This window comes from Gymnoscopelus microlampas (assembly GCF_963454915.1).
Source record: "Gymnoscopelus microlampas genome assembly, chromosome: 3".
Lineage (NCBI taxonomy): Eukaryota > Metazoa > Chordata > Actinopteri > Myctophiformes > Myctophidae > Gymnoscopelus > Gymnoscopelus microlampas.
Window position 1 is genome coordinate 8751272 of NC_139940.1, and position 13467 is coordinate 8764738.

Genomic DNA, 13467 nt, shown 5'->3' on the forward strand with positions numbered 1-13467 from the left:
TCGTATCAGATGCGGAACAACATATCAGATACGCTGTTTCGAACTGTTTTAGAATGTATACGGTGGTCTGCAGGCCATACGGCGTACCACGGTAGAACACACCACTGCACACACACACACACACACACACACACACACACACAGCGTCTGGTACTCACACAGTGTGGCCCATGCTGAAGACAGCATCACAATCACAATCACAGGCAGTGAACCCACGGCCATGTTGTTGCTGAGTTAAAGACACTGGAAAAAGAAGATACAATTATTATAAAGTTATTAACAAGTACAAATTCACTATATATAGTGCATTAACACACAAGAGGCTGTGGTATATTGTGATTATTTCACAGCTACTGTATGTATGTTGTTGCCTTATTAAAACACCTACAGTATTCTACCACCTCTTGTGTATAATAAGGTTGCACGCAATCAGGGGTGCTGATTTATGTCCGCGCTGGGTGCGCAGCGCACGTGCATGTGCGGCCGGGGGTTATTTTCCGGGTTTGTTACCTTTTTGGGGGGGTTTTGTTACTTTAATGCGGTTCATTCGGTTAATTTGGTACCAAAAATGTACTCCATGAAGTGAAGATGTCGGTGTTTTTTTCTTTTTCTTTTTTTGTGATGAGTTTGTGATGGGTGCTCTTCATTTCCCCTGGGTGCTTTAGCTAGCCCCCCCGAGGCACCCACAGTATCGGCGCCCTTGCACGCAATTAACAACATTTAACTGAAAATTGAACCAAAACCTCTCAAGCGTAGACTGTCTGTGTTGACAGTAATGTAGTATTTACAGTGTAGGCCTATATATGTGACTCTGAATATTTGGAATGGACATAGAAAACTGAATCAAATTGTTCCTATATAGTGCATGTATACTTAAAATCAGTTTACAGTTAAATCTGTCTGATTTCACTCAAATGTGTCACAAATATTCTAATTCTAAATATTCTAAAATGTACACTATACAATACAGTCAGTCAATGTACAAAGAGTATGTATCAACTGAGATGTCAGTAAAACATGTTACATCAATGTATTTCAGTGTTTGTCCGCGGTAAGAGCACAATGCAGATATGAAACATGATGCAAATGTAATTTCTCATGTTTCCTGAATAAAAATAAACTGAGAAGAGCTCTCTTGCAAACAAACTATTAAGCACGAGCACACATACATGTACGCGTATGTGTGTGGGTTGCGTGTTATACCTTGCTTCTTAATGTCATCAATGTCTGAATAAACAGCTGTGACTATTACATTTTATTCTATTGTATTATATATTGTTCCCTGTATGCTTACCTGTGTGCAGCCCGTCTATGAGAAAAAGTCAGTCCAGTGACCTCAGTCTGTGCTGTAACTGATCCTACCAGAAATCACTCTTTATACTGTATATGCTCTCATATGTGCTGACGTTTCCTGGTAGGCGTTTAGAAGGGGAGGCATGGCATGCGTTAATCCGACAGACCTTTTCTCCGACTATGTGGCATCCGCGTGCGGTTAGGGTTAGGGTGCGGGTTTGGTTCGGGTTTACTGTTTAATGTCGGAGCATTACTGCTGTGATGATGAATTACTGCTGTGGTGCATAGCCTGGTCGATACAATATGTAAAACTGTCCTCACTCAGAGTGGGTAATTGGTTGCCATTATTGACAGATATACAAATATAGGTACAAAAAACAGCAAGAATACATCCAAAAAACCTACTCCCTGGCAGGGCAGGAATTTCATGGAGGCCATGAAGGCCATGGCCGCCATTGCCCCTCAGTTTGGCCTTCTGCCCTTCAAAACATTATCTGCCCTGAGGCCACAGTGGCCTTGATGCCCCATCCACACTGCCCTCAGCTGATTTAACAGTTTCTGCTAAATCATCTGTTTACAGCAGGACGCCGTCTTTACGGATTATCCAGGTATCCAACAAACTAACTCTATGAAAATCGAGGTTCACAGTGAACTTTAAATGTTCTGAGGAAGAGTTTAGGAAATTACAGAAAGATTGTAAAGGGTCAACAGAGCCTCTTGAAGAGGCAAAAAATATCGTCCACATACGTGTACCTTCTATAAATCAACAAGTTGGAAAAGACAGGATTGACAACACTGTTAAGATTTGTTACGTCTGACTCCTTGGAGTCAGACTCCTTGGAGTCAGAGCCGATCACGCCCCAGTGAGTTCCGATGGAGGTTTGTTGCGTCTGACTCCTTGGAGTCAGACTCCTTGGAGTCAGAGCCGATCACGCCCCAGTGAGCTCCGATGGAGGTTATTCCGCTGCCGTTGTGGCGTCCGCTGATGAACAGCAGTTTAGCGTCAGGGTGCTTTGGGCAGAAGTTGAAGGAATAGCCACTGGGCTGGCCTACTGATAAGAAGCAGCCCCCATTGATCACAAATTGCAACTGCAAAAGAAACACAAATTAAAGGGTTAACTCAGTATATTGAACTGGTGTAGGCTCCATTGCTGTGAACCAGTACATTATTTGTTTTAATGTAGGCAGAGAAGGTGATGTCATAATAGACACAGGTATTTAAGGCCTTCTGAACAGGCAGCTAACAGGTCAGTAATCTGTGGGTCCTCAACAATGCTGGTAGCATGTTGAGAGGAGGATGTTTGAGTGTTGACCTGTTAACTTGGTAAGCCTGTGTTTGTTTTTTGTATCCTCGCTTTTATTGTTGTATTCTATATGATACAATGAATGTTTTTATATCATCAGGTCTTTGATACTCACTGTTGGTGCTTTGTGGTGCCTGTCCAGTGTTCAGCAATTGTTTGGGGTGTGGCCTAGTCTCTGTGAAATAGGCATGTAACCCTTTAAACTGGAGATATGTGAGTATCAGATTATGTATGTGCAAAGGAGAACAAATGTCTATGTAGGTTTTGTTGTTCATGATTTTGTATGACATTTTGGTTTAACTTATATCTGTTGTCATTGTATAACTGGTGCAGACAGGGGAGCGTGATGTGTGAAAACATTGAGAGGCTTCTGATGTGTGTGTATATAATAAGAGCTAAGGTAATCCTTTTATTGGTTTGCCCATTGTATCTCATGTGACATATTGTGTTTATGTATTACATGCTTTGTGCATATTGTGAAATGTCTGCTTTGTCATTGATCTGTAGGTCCATGTGGAACAAGCGGCACACTAGGGACCGCTATTCCTTTTGATTTATGTTTGATTTACTTAACTTTTTGTACCAGTTTTCTTCCGTTTTATATTTGCTCAAACACTTTTAACCATTTCTATATATGCACATAAATTAAAGTACCATTTTTGTAAGCTTTTCTATAATAGAATAATTGCTATTTTTATACCCTTCACTTTGGTCTGCCTTACATTTATGTAGCGGGGTAACATTCATAATTTTATTGAAGAATTGTCACAGCTTTACAGAAAAGGATAAAGAAACTCTTCAAGTTGTCTAAAAAAACAAACGCACAAGACAAACACAAACCCTCCCACCCAACCCTCTGGTGAACCAGTATATTCATGAAATTAATATGACTTTGGCTTTGCTTTTAAATTCCCCTGTAAACCACCGGTAAGGTTATTACAGTATGTCAAGCAGTACTTATTTTAGTTTTTCCAAGAAGGAAGAAACAAAGGACAGGTTTTCGAAAGACAATGTGTGCTTGTTTCTTTGGAATGTGTTGAATGAAAGCTTTATTTTCGTGTCATGCCACCATTTTGGCCCATCCCATATTGGATTATATGACACATTACACAGAAAGAAAACAACATTAACAGTCCTTCCTGTTCATACGTCCTTCCTTATAACATAACAAATAAATAAAACATGGCGTACAGTACCTATAAGAACAAAAACAAGACAATGCCATTTTACATGTACATAAATGGCCCTCCTCCTCATTGACCAGGCCTTGTCAAGAAATGAAGCAAATGAAAAAATGTCTCGTTGAAATAGACGTTTCAGTTTCTCTGAGTCATCCAACCACACAAATTCATACTTAGGATCTACCTTATTATACTACCTGTAGAATGGACAAAACAAAATGCGTTTCAATTTCATTAAGATCATACAAACCACATAATCTATCCTCCTCAATCGTGCCTACATATACCCGTCTCAATATGAAGACCAAGTATGCCAGCCCTGATTTGAGCACATATGCTTTGTTTCTTTTTTTTTTTTACAAATGATACAATACATCATTTTCTGGCCAGTAGACATGCTTATCTCACAATAAGTGCGGAGCTTTGGTTTACACCATACTGTATATCCAGAGCCCATCTGTCCTTTACTTGTTGAAAAATATTTTCTTTTATTACCATACACTCTACTTTTTCTTTATTATAAAAATGGTCTTTATACCCTGCTCTCAAAAGAATGTCATACATGTCCGTAGCCCATGCGCCCTTGATCAAAATGTCCCACTCGATTACACTCGTGTTACTTGGAATGGATAGGCTGGTTAACTACAAACAATAGGCTCTATGCACAGCAGCCATTTTGGAGAGAAATTGGGCCTCTTCTTACTTCCTTCACAGGTGTTACCAATGATATTAATGAAGGCTATGTTCCATTCTGGTCAAACAGAGTCAGGGTGCTGATATTTTTGATGTTGGCTCACTGGAAACACTCTGCTACACCAGTTGGTTTCAAAGTGTGGTCCAGGACCCTCATGGTTCCTTCAGGGGGTTCCAAATGGCACCTTTAAAAGGTGTGTAACTCTGAGAGTTTACAAATGGAACCAAACGGACCCGTGCCGAGGTGGTTCTTAACTGGGATGCCCATGTGGCCTATAAGTGGGTTCTACCTGGGCCCTTGGTGTATTCCAACCAACCACAGTGCAGTGGCCATCACTCCAAATGTTGTGACGTCAGGGCTCTCAATACTGCACATTGGGGTAGGAGGAGGGGTGCAGGGCGGGCGCACAGATCGCTGAACCAATGGTAGCCCACGGATGTTTTCTCTGGAGATTTAAAATCCGCCCCTCTATGCCACATATCAGACGCGCTACAGGGTCTTTACTCACCGAGCCATGGCCCCACTGGCTACGCCAGTGATATGCGCTGCCAAGTGGGCGTGGGCAATAGAGCTGAGGCCGCACGCAGCGCCAAATGGAAAGAAACCACAACTATCGAAGCTACGATTGCTATGGTAGAACTGGTAGAACTTGATCTGCACCTGACCTCAAGTCACCGATAATAACCATATGACCCGCACCCAAATGGCCCTTTGCTCATGTAATGTGTGATGGAAGCACTAACTGTACTGATAAGAACCAATTATTGAAATCCCAAATACGGAATAGACCACATTTAATACCTGTCTTAGCCTCCTGGCAGTGTTAAGGTTTTCTTCAGAATAGGTAACCTCTTTAACCCTGGCATCCCCATTTTGGGCATGTCATTAATCATTATAGGCTAAGTAAATAAATAAATAATTAGAAACATTTCTGAAATGTTTTGAAAATACTAGATTTACAATATCTCAACATGTCATGGTGTATTGTGTTGTGAGCTTGTAGATTGGCTTTTAAAACAATGGCTTATTACGGGGCCAGACTTCCAGCATGGACCCGTTTTGATATTGGCATTATTCCATTTCTTCTGCCACTTTTGGCAGTTCTGGCTGAACCGTGCATACGCTTTTTACGAAACTCGGCCATTAGATAGATGGTCATGAAAAACTATCAAGAAATAAATCTCACAATCTTTCGTCGAAAGGTGGCGCTATAGCACTTAATTGAAAATGCCAACTTTGAACAGGTTCAACTCATGCCCTGTTTGACCTACAGCCAAAAACATTTTTGAGTAATCTGCACGAAACTGACACATGAACTTTGGACCTATGCCGACTCAACGATGCAGCGGATTTTCCATAAGTGAAAAAATGAAGCTTTAATGAGCCAATGAATATTGCAGTTTTATGACAATTATTCATCTGCCCCTAACACATACATGCAGACTCACATTTCTTTGAAACTTTGCGGGAATGTTGAGGGTCATTCCAAATATCACTGAAACCAATCTTACTCCAATTAGTCAAAGGGGGGTGCTATAGCAATTTTTTGAAAATGCAAACTTTAAACAGGCAAAAGTCATGCCTCGTTTGGCCGACAGCCATTAAACCTGCTTACACATGTGCCTTGACTCATGAGGAACACATGTATCACGTTGACCAGTAAGGTCCGCCCTTAGATTGTCCGCAATTTTGAGCAGTTTGAAAAACACTTAAACCCAGGATTTTAAGCTATTTGCGTGAAACTGTATCATCTGTTTCATCTCCTTTTTCACAGCTTCTTGTCTGTTGGTCCAATGGCTTCTCGCATAAACATGTGTCTCACAACCTGAGGGTCGCCAGTTCAAGACTCACTTGATACAGACTTCATTAAAGTTGCATTGCACACAACATGATTGTGTGTATTAATACATGTGCAATTGTTAAATATAACATGAAATGCTTAGCAATATTTGTTTGTCAATTTTCTGACATTTCATTTCATTTTGTTTCGCATATGATAGTGTATTACAGTTCACACAATTCATAATTTCAATAGTTCATTAAGTCACATACACCCATAAGCGAAAAGGAGCAGGAAGAAGAATACATTCTTATTAATACCTGCCCCCTATCCCATTAAAAAAATATATATATATCCTTGATGATCGGCGCATACCACCAGTACCTGTGCACTAACATGCACGGTTAAACATAACCAAAAAAAAAAAAAAAGCAAAAACAAGCAACAAAACAAGCAACAAATGAACAAACATATATAGTAAACAAACAACAATAACAAAAGATAACTCCAAAGTCAAATCCTTTCCTATTGTCGAATACATTTTTTTTATACAATTTTTTAAATTGATAAATATTTGTACAACATTTTAAGTCAGTGTGGAGCGAATTCCACATTCTGATTCCTACAACTGAAGGACACATTTGCCTTTGAGTGGTTCGCGCAAACTGATACTTAAAATCATATTTCCTCCTACTGTCCCCACTTTCTGAACTACATACAAACAGCTTTTGTACATTAGCTGGCAGCGTTTTGCTTTTTGCCCTAAACATGATTAATAATGTCTGTAGCTTCACTAACTCTTCAAGTTTCAAAACTCTCGAATGTATAAATAGTCTGTTTGTGTGTTCTCTATAATTGACATTATGCATGATTCTTACCGCTCTCTTCTGTAGTATGTATAATGGTTTTATGGTTGTCACATACGTATTCCCCCATACTTCAGAACAATAACTGAGGTATGGTGAAATAAGTGAACAATATACAGTAGTGTTCGCATTGACACGTAATCTAACACATGTCTTACTTTATTTAAAACAAAAATGCTCTTAGAAATCTTTTTTTAAACATGTGCTATATGGGGTTTCCATGTTGATTCGTCATCCATTATTACTCCCAAAAATCTAAATTCTGATACTCTTTCAATTGCCACTCCATCTATTGATAATAACACCTCGTCATCCTTTTCCCGATTACCAAAAATCATAAACTTTGTTTTTTCCAGATTTAACGATAACTTGTTTTCATCAAACCATTTTTTCAGTTTTGTCATTTCATATACAATGCTTTCAGCTAATTCTTTTAAATTATATCCAGCCAGAGCAATGGAAATTTGTGTCATATGCGAACAAAAGAAATTGTAACAATTTTGACACGTCACAAATGTCATTAATGTACAAATTAAAAGGTTTTGGTCCTAAGACGGAACCTTGTGGAACCCCACATTCAATATTCATATACTCAGATGTTTTACCAGCATACTGCACATACTGTTGTCTTTTATCTAAATAACTTCTCATCCAGTCAAGCACCATTCCTCTCACACCATATGTATATAGCTTAGACATCAAAATAGAGTGATTCAAAGTATCGAAAGCCTTTTTTAAACATAATCATGTTCTTGTAGAAAGTGAGCAACAGCAACAGTCCACCTGGCCTATTCCCATGGATCGGATCTACCCACCTCACCTGCTGTCATTCCCTCTCAATCCATAATCACACCTGCCCTCACTCACTCCTCATTAGTCTCTCTTTTCAAAGAGAACTCAAATCTTTGCTTCTGGGGGTCCCTGGCACAAAACATTTTCAGATGGCGGTCCGCGGCCAAATGTATATCAATTTAGGGGTCCCTGGGCCTGGCATGAAAAAGGTTGAAAACCACTGGTCTATAGTACGTAGGTAGTGTACTGTAGGTGTGGGACGGCCTCTTGAACAGTGTCCATATGTTGGCTCCCACACACCAGTTTACGATCCAAGATGGCGCCACGTACCGTACCGCTGCTTTGTCTTGTGCTCCTCTCATACAATGCAGCTTTTATATACGTATCCGTATAAGCTCCACTGCAGCCACTTTGTTGAAATCTTTTTAGGGTTTTATCATTATTGTTGTTGTTATTATCTATGCTGCTGGATTGTCTGAAGGAAGTCTAACAATAACACGTTTACCTCTTTAAGTACCTGTACACAAGATGTAACAATAAAGTACAAGTTTGAACTCTTGAACTGTCTGGAAGCTCCTGGTGTCGATGGCAGTGACTTCTTCCAGCTAAACTAGTTTGTTGTTTGTCAAGGTATTCTATGTCGATGAGAAAGTCGTAGCCTAAGCAGAACAATGGGAAGAAACGTGAGAGTCAAAACAGACAACGAAGGGCATGACAGGACTGCAGTGTCACAATAGTTTGATGCAAAGGTGCCTGACTTTGATCAGAGGTAGATGGAGGGTTACCGTGGATTGTGATTGTGTTTATTATAGTTGATATTTTAATTATTGGACACTTTGAAAATCTGCTTTTCAGTTCTGCCCTCCTTTGACCTTTGGCTTAGTAGCAAGCAAGTCCTTCTGAACAGATGACATGACATGTTTTTTTTTTTTTTCCTATGCACCGTTTTTCATTGTGGTCTCTCTCTCTCTCTCTCTCTCTCTCTCTCTCTCTCTCTCTCTTTTGGCGGACCCCCTGTAGTAACTCTGAGGACCCCCTAGGGGTCCCGGACCCCCTGTTGAAGACCCCTGCTGTTAACTGGGAAAAAAATACTTTTTCCCCCCTTTTTTTCAAAAGGGCACTTCTGGTCAAGAGGGCAAAGGGCAGGTGCTCTAGCACCACCTAGAGTCTATCTGTGCACGTCCCTGGTCCTCACTATTGTTCTCTCTTTGCCTAGGGTTCTGGTGCTGAGGCCCCAAGTCCGGACCAGGCGACGCCCGCTCCAGAGGTGGTGGTATCCCCATTCCTTTATGTGTTCCATTTAGATTATTTTACCCTTTTCATTTTTGTGTGCTGTGGCTTGGGGTGCCACTGCCCTGGGCTGGTTAGCCAGTCCCCCCCCTGTCCCTTGGTAAGCCTCGGCACTGAGCCCTGTAGAAGTACATGGATCTTGCTGAACTACAGTGATACATTTTAACCTGTTACTGCGTCATTGTTAAATACTCTGACCTGGTATTGCCTTTTGGAGGCCTATCTATATTGTGAATAAAACTGATTATCATTTGCATTGATTCATGTTTCTGCCTTTATAATTTATTGTACACAAACTGGGCGAGGAGTAACTCATGTTTCATGTTTCTGCCTTTTTAGAGAGCCACCAGGAGGCTGACTTTTGTAAAACAAATGTTTTCCTCTTACTCCTTCAGGTTCTGTCCAAAAAACACGCAAATCGGTACACAGTATCTCTATAGTCATGTGATCAAGAGGGATGTGTCCGATATTTCATATTGCATCCTACTTGCCTAACATTGGCTTACAAAGCTTGCAGGATAGGTCCGTTTTGAACAAAATTCCTCAAATCATGAACGCAGTGTGCGATTTCCGTGAAATTTTGTACGCACATTCCCACTAGGCTGAGGATGAAATGCCCCCCTTTTCACATTGGCCTGTTATAGCGCCACCAGCAGGTCTAATTTAGCAAACAACATTTTTGGAACAAAATCATGAATGCAGTGTCCGACTGCTGTGAAAAGCCTAAGAAGAAATGGAACCCTTTTCACATTGGCCTATTATAGCGCCACCAGGAGGCCATAATAACCTACCTGACCTGGCGGAGACTTTTTCTAGTTTGTACAGTGGCACTGCATGGTTTAAATCTCTGGCAGACATGTTAATGCCACTGACGGTGTGTCCATGTTTGTCTGTCTGTCTGTCTGTGTGTACAGCTAATCTCTCACGGGTGCAGTACAGCGCTCCGACGTTTCCAATACTAAACCCGAACCAAACCCGCACCCTAACCCTAACCGCACGCGGATGCCACATAGTCGGAGAAAAGGTCTGTCGGATTAACGCATGCCTCCCATCTCTCACACTGCTGGACCAATCTTGAGAAAACTGGCTTGGTCTTGTGTTTCTTCTCGGTTGTCGTGTCGTGCTCCGCCTCATCAATTCGACCAACCCGAACCCCCCTTGCCCAAGTTCTGTGACATCGGGCTTCCACTCCCCCTGAATACACTTAAGACCCCAGAGACACGTTTCTTGACGCTAGTGACGGGATTTCCTTCATGGGATAAATAAAGGCCTATGTATCCAAGGTTGTTGGTCCGCTTAACATTGAGCATTAAAAAATAATAATAATAATAATAAAAAAGAAACAACAACAAAACCCTTCAGTCTCCTATTCTATTGAATGCTTGGTCAGGGACCACGTGCAGATACCGTCACGGACCACCGGCGGTCCATGGATGCAGTATGTATGACTATATTTTTTGGGCAAGGTTCCAAGGATCGCCATTCACTTACTCTTGCGAACTCCAGCCTGACTCTGAAAGAGTCTTTCAGTTATAGCTCAGTGATTCTCAACCTCTTCATTTTAAAGGACCCCTGTGTGATGGCATTACGCCACAGACCAATATGCGAGTCTGTGCGAGTCTGTGCTCATGGTCTTTCTTTCCAGTAGCTAGTGTGTTTCAGACCATGTATGTTTAGTTGTTTTCATCTGGTACGTTGTGTAGTGTGGAGAAGGGTTACCACCCGTCCTGTGAAATACGGAATCGTCCCTTATTTGTGAATTAAATGTTGTGTTCCGTATTAAACCAATACGGGATGTGGTTTGTTCCACATTTTCAAATCCAAATCCCCATACTCGTCTGTCACATACACACACACACACGTCAACACTGAATTTAACAATAAAATAATTTGTACTGTGGTACTGGTTTAAATCTCTGCCAGACATGTTAATGTCACTGATGGTGTGTCCATGTTGTCTATGTGTACAGCTAATCTCGCACACTGCTGGACCAATCTAGAGCAAACTGGCTCCGGTTGAACCCCTTTAAGCCCTGTAGACTCCCTTTCTGCCAGCGGCGGTCACGCCTCATCAATTCAGACCAACCTGAACCCCTTTACCCAAGTTCTGTTCCATCAGGCTGCCACTCCCCTTGAATACAATTAAGACCCCAGAGACACGTTTCTTGACTCTAGTGATGGGATTTCCTTCACGGAATAAATAAAGGCCTTTTTATCCAGGGTTGTTGGTCCGCTTAACATTGAGCAGTAAAAAAAAGAATAATAATAATAAAATAAAATAAAATATACAAAACCCTTCAGTCTCCTATTTTACAGAAAGATTGGTCAGGGACCACGTGCAGATACCTTCACGGACCACCAGCGGTCCATGATTTCTTATTTTTTTGGTGAAAACGAGCCGTGGTGGGCGTCCTTTATTTTCATGTCCGGAAGGTGGCAACCCTAGTGTGGAGACGCTTACCAGTATTGTTTTTTTCTCCATTGTTGAGACACTAGTCTCTATGGTGTGGACACACTAGTGTTTCTTCAGAATGCTTACTTGATTGAAACTCCCGTTTCTTTTCCTGTGTGGACACTCTGGTGTCTCTTAAGATTACCTAAAATACTGAAACTCTTGTTACAATGTTTACAGCAGAAAGGCTTTTCTCCAGTGTGGACACGCTGGTGCAACTTCAGGTGACCTAAATCAATGAAACTCTTGTCACACTGTTTACATTGGAAGGGTTTTTCTCCAGTGTGGACACGCTGGTGCATCTTCAGGTGACCTAAATTAATGAAACTCTCGTCACACTGTTTACATTGGAAGGGTTTTTCTCCAGTGTGGATACGATGGTGTATCTTCAAAGTGCTCAGCGCACTGAAACATTTCTCGCAATGTTTACATTGGAAAGGTTTTTCTCCAGTGTGGACAGGCTGGTGGCTTTTGAGAGCACTTAACTGATTGAAACTCTTACCACACTGTTTACAGAGGAAAGGTTTTTCTCCAGTGTGGATACGCTGGTGTGTCTTCAGGTTACCTAACTGATTGAAACTCTTACCACACTGTTTACAGAGGAAAGGCTTTTCTCCAGTGTGGACACGCTGGTGCACCTTCAGGGGACCTAAAGGTGCAAAAAGGGTTTTTCTCCAGTGTGGATACGATGGTGTATCGTCAAAGAGTTCAACACACCGAAACATTTCTCACAATGTTTACATTGGAAAGGTTTTTCTCCAGTGTGGACACGCTGGTGTTTCTTCAGGTCACCCAACGCAATGAAACACTTTTCACACTGTTTACATTGGAAGGATTTTTCTCCAGTGTGGATACGCTGGTGTATCTTTAAAGTATTTAACATACTGAAACTCTTGCCACACTGTTTACACTGGAAAGGCTTTTCTCCAGAGTGGACATGCAAGTGTGTCTTCAGACTACTTTTATGACTGAAACTCTTACAACACTGTTTACAGTGGAAAGGTTTTTCTCCAGTGTGGATGCGCGCAGTGTGGATACGCTGGTGCTGCTTCAGGTGACCTAACCGACTGAAACTCTTGTCACAATTTTTACAGTGGAAAGGCTTTTCTCCAGTGTGGATATGCAGGTGTGTCTTCAAAGTACCTGACGTACTGAAACTCTTACCACACTGTTTACATATGTGGTTTTCTTTCCTATACAAGTCATCAGATCTATCTTTACTTCTCCTGGCTGAGTTAAAGTCTTGATAAGGTCTTGATTCTTCAGTTCCATCTCCTTTTCTCTGGCTGGTTATAGAGCTGGCAATTCGAAGGGCCGCTGGTTCTTCATCACAGCTGCTGCAATCCTTGGACTGTGATGTGGATGGAAATATTTGTTCTCTTTCGGCTTGGAGATTTGTCCTCATCTTCTCTTCGCTCACTTGTCTCTCCTCTATATATCTGTCTTTTTACTCGGGCTGCCTCAGTATATTGTTCTTGACTACACTTTGTGTCTTGGACACAGAACAATTTGAAGTCTATTGGCTTTTATGGGGCAGGAAGATTTGCCCTCATATAGTCTCTCTCAAACTCTTCAGTCTTTAACTCAGTTATTCATCTATTTTATCCGCATCTTTATTTTACTCAGAAAGCCTCAATAGATTATGTTTGAAGTAACAATTTATCTTTGATAATACTGTTCTTATATACTGTAGCATGTTGAGCAGATTTCTGGTCTGATGTCACACACAACACAAACTGTTGCCAAGCATTCCAAACTGCTGATTTGCGCAGGCGTCATTCCAATGAATTAATGGTCTCCGCCAGGCCGAAAGGC